The 8,298-nt window shown below is 40.9% G+C and overlaps 1 non-coding gene across 1 annotated transcript; it reads left to right on the forward strand.

The window, feature by feature from the left end:
• Window positions 1–402: 402 nt before the first annotated feature.
• LOC148564761 (small nucleolar RNA R71) lies at window positions 403–509 on the forward strand. Its single transcript, XR_015885545.1, has one exon. It is a non-coding gene; the product is annotated as a small nucleolar RNA R71 (small nucleolar RNA).
• The last annotated feature ends 7,789 nt before the right edge of the window (window positions 510–8,298 follow it).

The following is an 8,298-nucleotide window of genomic DNA, read 5'->3' on the forward strand; positions in this document are numbered from 1 at the left end:
TTGGAGTATGGGTCATGGTGCTGCCTAGGTGAATTTGCAATGTAGTTGGCTTGTTCCTGATCACCCTCTGCTTCTTCATTCACTCCTTCTTGAGCTGCTGCTGAGGTGGTGATTGCTGCCACTTGATTCCTGTCCATCTTTTTGGTAAGGTCAGCCGACTGCTTGGTAATAAGCTTGTTTTGAGCTAGCAGTGCATCCACATTGTTCAGCTCCATCACTCCTCTAGTGTTGCCTCTTTCAAAAGCATAGAAGTAGTCATTCTCTGCTACAGTCTCAATGACATCTATGGCTTCTTCAATGGTCTTCTTCTTATTCAGAGATACTCAGGATGAGTGGTCTACTGCTTTCTTTGAGTCATACGAAAGGCCTTCATAGAAAATGTGCAACTGCACCCATTCATTGAACATATTTGGTGGGCATCTTCTTGTCAGGTCCTTAAACCTCTCCCATGCTTCATATAGAGTCTCACCATCTTGCTGCCTGAAGATTTGTACCTCAGCTCTCAACCTGTTGATTTGTACCCCAGGTTGCTAAACTCTCCTTTGGAAAGGATTCCAGCCATTTAGATACTTTGTCCTTGAGTGAGAAGGGAAACAGAAGTAGTCTATAGGTGTCAGGGTGAACACCATTAGACTTCACAGTATCGCATATCCTCAGGATGGTGGTTAGATATTGATTGGGGTCTTCTTGGACACTTCCTCTGAATGAAAAATTGTTCTGAACAAGGGTGATGAGCTGTGGCTTTAGTTCAAAGTTGTTGGCATGTATGGTTGGCCTTTTGATGCTACTTCTACAGTTTCCTGGATTTGAGTTGATGTAAGAACCCAGAACTCTTCTCTCTTGTCCAGCCTGATGTGCTGGACCTTCTCTGCCATGGTTGTGAGCCTCTTCTTCATAATGGTTCTCCATATTCTCATCCATGTCTGGTTCAAAGTATTCCTCCTCTTCCTCAACACCAACTACTCTCTTCCCTCTTGTTTCCCTCCTTAATCTAAGGAAGGTCCTCTCAGGTTCAGAATCAAAGGAAGTTGAAGCCCTGCTTCTTCTACCTGTCATACACCCAATAAGGCACAAGCAAGAAAGATAGATGCAGACAATATTTTCTACAGAAATGCTGTTAGTGTGAGTGATGCAATATATCAAATAGTTAGTGGGTCAGTGAACTAAATATTAAAATAAAATGCAGGTAACACCACTAATGGGTGAAAGGTAAAGGGAAAGAAATAACTAAAACTAAAAGTAAATTACTCAGATGAAACTAAATCAAACAAAAGGAAAATGCTCAATCTAGTTATCCACCAATTTAATCATTGTTGATACAAAATCAATCCCTGGCAACGGCGCCATAAACTTGATACACGGAAATTTGTCTCTCAACAGATTTTCCTCGGCAAGTATACCGAATTTTCGTCAAGTAATAACTCACAAAAGAGTGAGGTCGAATCCCATAGGGATTGATTGGTCAAGCAACTTTAATTGGAGGAATGTTCTAGTTGAGCTAAGCAGAATTTGGTTTGAGAGTTGCAGGAAATTAAATAGCGGGAAAGTAAATAGCAGAAAATGTAAATACTGGAAATAAAGAGCTGAAAATAGATGACGGAAAATAAATTGCAGAATCTTAAATGGGAATGGGGAAAATGATCATAAAAGTAATTGGCAGAAATTAAAGAGAATGGGTAAGATCAGAAATGGGGAGTTCATTGGGCTTAGGAGATGTTGCATCCTCCGGATCAAGTTTATTTTCATCTCTTCCTCAATCAATGCATTCATTGATCTCCTTGGCAATCTTAAGTGATTGAATTCCAATTCCTTGGTAATTCAATCTCTCAAATCTTGATCAATAGCTAATTCCTTGGTCCAATTGCTCATGAGAAGAGATGAGGTATGGTCACTGATTATACCACATGTATTTCCAAATCAAAGTGTTGGTAGCATTATATGTCACAATATCCATCCAAACCCCAATTTGGTCCAACATGAGAAAGCATTTCTAGCATGATCTCTTCAATCCTCTTCCAAGGTTCCGAAGAGATCCAAGTATGAATAGCTTATTTTCCAAGATAACTACTCAATTGGATGAATATTGAAAGCTTTCTAGTAAAATCAAGAGAAAAGAAAGAAGAAGAATAATGAAAACTATTATTGATCCATCAAATTACAACAGAGATCCCTAACCCAATGAAAGGGGTTTAGTTGTTCATAGCTCTGGGAATGGAAAACAAAGATGGAGAATGCATTCTGAAAAATTAAACTAGAAGTTGCAGAGAAAGTAAAAATACAGAGAGTAATTCTAATAATGCCAAAAGCTCCTTTCTAGTTCAAAGTTCTCCCTATTTATACTATTCTTCTGATCTTCTAGTTGCTTCTTCAAATCTTGGATATGGGCCTTTGGATCTTGAGTTGAAGCAGTTATCTTCTTCAGTGGGCTCAGCTTTACTTGTAGAGAAAGTGTGCAGTAGGTATGGACTTTAGCTTGGGGCGTTAGTGGCGTTAACGTTAAGTGAAACTGTGGGGTCGAGAACGTTAGTGACAATCACCTTTTTCACTAACGTTCCTAACCCAAAAATGGTCCACGTTAACTTCAACGTTAGTGGCACTAACGTGACCACTAATGTTGCTTCTTGGCCCTTCACAAACGTTATTGGGGTTCACCTTTTCCAATAACGTTAAGAGTACCCCTTTCTCCCTACGTTAGAGTTCACGTTAGTATAGTTAACGTGGCCTTTAATGTAGGCTTGCCAAATCTTCGAGAGCATTAGTGACACTTACCTTTGTCACTAACGCTTCAAAACGCCCCTTCTTCCCATGTTAGAGTTCACGTTAACTAGGTTAACGTGACTTCTAACGTGGTATTGATAGCCATCTCCAACGATAGTGACAAAGGTGAGTGTCACTAACATTGGCTCATCATCCCTCTTCTCCACGTTAGCTTCCACGTTAATGTAATTAACGTGGCAACTAACGTGGCTCATAGTGGCTTAATCCAACGTTAGTCACAAAGGTGAGTGTCACTAACGTTGGTGATTCCTTGCTCCCTCCACGTTAGAGTCCACGTTAACTAGGTTAACGTGACTCTTAACGTGGCAAATATGAGCTTAGTCCAACGTTAGTGACAAAGGTGAGTGTCACTAACGTTGACATTATCTTCCTCATCCACGTTAGAGTTCACGTTAACTGAGTTAACGTGACTCTTAACGTGGCCAGCTGCCACTTTGGAACGTTAGTGGCACTTACTTTTACCACTAACGTTGGAGTTCTACTTCTCTTCCACGTTAGCTTCCACGTTAACATAGTTAATGTGGCAACTAACGTGGGCTATGATGGCTCACGAAGGCGTTAATGGCAATCACTTTTCTCATTAACGTTGCAAGCTAGCCTCCATTCCACATTAGTGGTCACGTTAGCTAGACTAACTTGGGTACTAACGTGGTTCTTCCTTGCTTCCTTTGTCCTAAAATCAAGCAATAAAGTGCATCAAAACTCTAATCCAAGTTATGAGACATGCATCATTCAATTTTGTCATTTAATTCATGCATAATTCTCATGAAATCATGTAAAATTCACAATGTTTGCTTGAATCAAGATGTAAGTGATTATTTACCCAAAAATTGCTTATTTCCTAAGAAAGTGCATGAAACTACCCTAAAACCATAAAGAAAAGGTCAGTGAAACTGGCCAAAATGCCCTGGCATCACCTTCTTAGAGATAAGACAGTTATCTTATCTTATCTTATCTTATCCTTGAGTGAGGTCATCTTATCTTCAAGGGAACCGCGCTTATCTCTGTAGGCTTGGACTTTCTTTGGATTTGGGTCACGTTCCTCTGTTTAGGCCCTATTTGGGCTTTTTCCGGCAATTTGGCCGAGCTCTTTGAGAAGAGGTCGGATAATCCTGACATGAAAAGGTCGGACAGTTCAACCCAGGGTATGAACAGTGCCCCTGCTCAAGTATGGTCTTCCTTTTGAGGTCGAGTCCTTTAGTTTTAGGACTTTCGATCCTTCTCTGGTGAAGCCGAACTCGAGCATTTTGTCGATCTTTTTGTAGAGCTTCCTTCTGAATGCGGAACGTCTTTCTTTATTCCTTTTTTGAAAACGCGCGTTTATTGCTTTGGGAACGTGCGAGGGTTTTTAATGACCCCTTAATTCCTCTCTTTGTTGCCGTTTTCCCTCTTTTCATCATTTTGAACTTTAGTTTTTTTGAGGATTTGGCTTCCGTTTCTTCTTCTCTTTTGCTCACTGTAACTCCCCTCTTTTTCTTCGTTTTTCTGTCTTTGCCTAAGACTATTTCCACGCTTCTCTTTGTGGCATCGTTGGTGATTACTAGATCTTCCTTTGTTTGAAAGGTCTTTTTTGGATTTCACCTTTCTGCCTTCAACTTCTTCTGCACTTACTATTCTTTCAGGTTGGCTCTTCTTTCTATTTTTTTACTTCTTTCGTCGTTCTTCCCCTTGTGTTATCACTGTGATGTATGTTTTCTGGTTTTCTTTCGACCTTGTGTATGCTCTTGGCGTTTTCCCTGATTGTTGACGCTTTTTAGGGTTTTGCCTATTCTTTTACTGCTTCTGATTGTATCTTCGTATTTGGAGTTTTGGGCTGATAAACTGTTTTATTTTGGAAAAAGGATTGTGCCTTTGATGAATTTGCCATATTGGTAGCTTTCTTTACTGATAGACTTGTAGTAGATAACATTTTTTTGATGGTTTGCTTTTGACTTTCTTCTCATGTTGTTACTTGTTTGGAAGGGGATTTGTTTTTCTTTGCCGAGAGTTTTGGGGTGTAGCCTTATAGACTTTTTCTGAAATCCTTATTCTATCCCTGCCTCCAAAGGATGCCCCTAGACCTTGGTGTGCGTCTTAGGATTTTCTTTTTACTGTTTGCGTTGCTCTGAGTCGAGTTGTTTTGATTTCGCCCGAGCAGTTTTGGTTAGTAATCCCTTTTCTTTTTCTTGTTGTAGGACTAGTTGGCCATGTCTTCTCACAAAAATATTGTTGAGACGTCTTCTAAGGTTCCTGAGGGGATGTCTGACTGGTTGGACTCCCTTGTGTTGCTGTGTGTTTCTCTAGCTAACTCTGAATTCTGTGCGGAGCTTAGAAAACATCATTGAATCTGTAGTAGTAGAGATCAAGAGAACAACTATGAATTGGTAGCACCTGATTCTGATGAAAGGGTTTGCTTCCTTGTTCCAACCCAGGGGGAGCATCCCTTTTTTATGCATATGACATCTTTTTTAGTCAGATGAACATCACCCTTCCTTTCACTCCTTTTGAGACCGGTCTGTTGTGGTCGTGTAACGTCGCTCCATCTCAGCTTCATCTGAACTCATGGGGATTTATCAAAATTTTTCAATTAGTTTGTCAAGAATTTGAACTTAAACCTTCTCAAACTCTCTTTCTGTACCTCTTTGTGTTGACCAAGCCTGGGACTACCAAAAAGAAAGCTTCTTGGATTTCTTTTAGGTCTGCCCAGGGACACAAAGTTTTTTCCATGTATGATGAGTCTTTCAGGGATTTTAAGAATTACTTTTTTAAGATCCGAGCTGTTGAAGGAGCTCATCCTTTCTTTTTGGATGAGAATTGCGAGCCCAGCTTTCCCTTAAAATGGCAGAGGAATGTAGTGGTGTCTAGGTACACCTGGGAGATGTTAGACGAAGTTGAGCAAGCTTTTGTAACCATGTTGGAAGAAAACTGGGGGCAGCCTCCCCATCTTGATACTAAGAAATTTGTAGGAAATCCCTTACTTCTCCGAAGTGAGTGGGGTAGGGGTCGACTTCCTTGATATTTGTCGTATTTTGTTTATTTTGTCGAGTTCATTCTTCTTACTTTCTAGTTGATGACTTGGTTTTTTTTGTGTATTTTCAGAGATGGTTAAAAATAATGACTCCACGAGGGCCTTTAAAAAGGCGAAGAAGGCTACTGCGGCCCAAAACATTTCGGCCAAAGTGGTTGGAGAAGGGGCTTCTCGTGTTCCTCCCAAACAGCCTGTGCCGAGCTCTCCTAGCCCGAGAAGGATGATCCCTACCCCTCGGGTCCATATGCTCGATCCTCCCTAGGCTTCTGCTACTGTTTCTTCTCCTACGGCCGTTTCCCCTTCAAAAAGACCTCGGACTGTTGAGCCCTTTAATTTGGATGCTCCTGATTTTGATGCTGTTGGGTCTGTCGACCAGCAGATTGCTCCTTATGGTGTCATTCCTACTGATGATGTCTCTCTTCTTCGACATTTGGATTTTATTACTTAGAGTAGCATCAAGATGGCATATATGGGGGCTGCTCTGTATCGAACCACCCAAGATCTTCCTATCCATGCCACGAAGGCCTTTATGGAGGAGGCTAAATCAGAGTTTGACCGGATTAAGGGTTTGAAGGAGGAGCTCGATGTGAAAGTGACCAGGTTGGAGAAAGAGTTGGAGGGTGAAAAGACTAGAGCTATTGCTTTGGTCGCTTCTACAAAGTTGGCTGAGGATACAACGTTGAAGCATAAGGAGAGTTATGTCACCACTTATAGGGAGATGATGGATCTCAGGGAGAGTTTGGAGTCTGTCCGAGCTGATTATGCCGAGCTTCAAGGTCATCTTGTAGGCAGTGTTAATGCTGCTTATGAGAATTTGAAGGAGCAGCTTGGACAACATTGTGAAGGATGGTAACATTGTCCCTAATAACCCTAATAATGATGATGTCGAGCCTTCTCCTGTGCCTGCTGCCAAAGTCTTTGTTGCGTCGACTTCTTTAACTCCTGCAGCTGAGGTTGGTCATCCCGAGTCGGATCATGATTGTCAGGTCCTGAACCGGGATGATGGGACGGTAGATGCGGTGCCTCTTCAGATTCGTCCTCCTTCACCTCGTAATACTGCAACTAGAAACTCTTTGGATCCTCTATGATTATTCTGGATGTTTTGTACATAGCTCGGCTTGTGGGCTTTGAACTTTTTATATTTTGTAATTTGTGGTTTCTAACTACGGGATTTTAGTTGCTTCTCTGTTAGCAACTTTATTTTTGGAAAAACAAAGTAGCTTCTCAGGTTCTTGGGGTCGACTTTAGGTGGCCTCTTGAATCTTGTTATTATTATAAACTTGTTTCTTTTATGATATGCTTGTCTGCACCTATCTAACACCTTCTAGGTTTCTTTGGGAGTGTTGGAGCCTTATTGTCCGGCCTCTTTTGATTGCCTTCATACTTATAGCTTGATTGTGGATTTCTGGGTCCAACTTGTATGCCTTCTATTGGCCGATTTCTTCATCTCGGCCTGAAGCTATTTTCAGTAACCCATTAGTTTGGACCTTTGTTTGGTCTCTTTTATGGGTTTACCTTTTTTGGTATCTTGGTCGGGCCGGTTTTATCATGCTAGTCCCTTCTAAGTTATTTCTAGTAATCCTCTTTTTGGACCTTTGTCAAGTCTCTTTTAGGGATTACTTTTTATAACTTTTGTTCTGGGCCGACTTCATCACGTCGGTCCCTTCTAAGTTATTTCTAGTAATCTTCTTTTTGGACCTTTGTCAGGTCTCTTTTAGGGATTACTTTTTATAACTTTTGCTCTGGGCCGACTTCATCACGTCGGTCCCTTCTAAGTTATTTCTAGTAATCTTCTTTTCTAGGGCTGGCCAGGCCTCTTTCTAGGGATTTACTTTTTATAACTTTGGTTATTGTGGTCGACTGGTCCGACTTCTTTATGTCGGCCGGTCTTTAAGTTATTTTTAGCGACCCATTTTATTAAGACCTCGTCAGGTCTTTTCTATGGATCACTTTCGATAACTTCTTGCATTATTCTGTTTTTATCGCCTTTTCATCTTTGCCAATTTCGTAGAAATAGGGTTTGATCCCTGTTTGATCGACCTTTTGATGAATTTGGTTTTCATCTTTGTTGGTCTTTACCATGATCATGCAGTGAATTTGATTTTCACTTTCTGCCGATCTGTAGCTTTATAATCGGGCGATGAATTTTTGCGTTTCAGATTAATGCGTCTTGTAAAAGAGGATTTGTAGAGGATCTGAAAAAACTTTATTCAAGATAGAAAAAATGCAAATATATACATGTGGGTGTTTTTCCCTCTAAGTCGGGCGGTTTGTAGATCTTGGCTTGGCACCTCGTTAAAAAACCTTTTCAGAGAAAAGAGTGCATCTTATCCTAAGATCCTTATTACCTCTAACTATAATACCTTTGTAGGTTGCAGGCGTACCATGATCTTGGAAGCTCTCGCCCTTCGAGTTTGGACAGTCTGTAGTAGCCCTTTCCAAGTACTTCTATGACTCGGTAGGGTCCTTTCCAGTTTGTTGCCAATTTTCCTTCTCCTGGTCGAGTTGTTTCG

The sequence above is a fragment of the Arachis ipaensis genome, chromosome B5, assembly GCF_059453495.1.
Source record: "Arachis ipaensis isolate K30076 ecotype BB chromosome B5, ASM5945349v1, whole genome shotgun sequence".
NCBI classification, from domain to species: domain Eukaryota; kingdom Viridiplantae; phylum Streptophyta; class Magnoliopsida; order Fabales; family Fabaceae; genus Arachis; species Arachis ipaensis.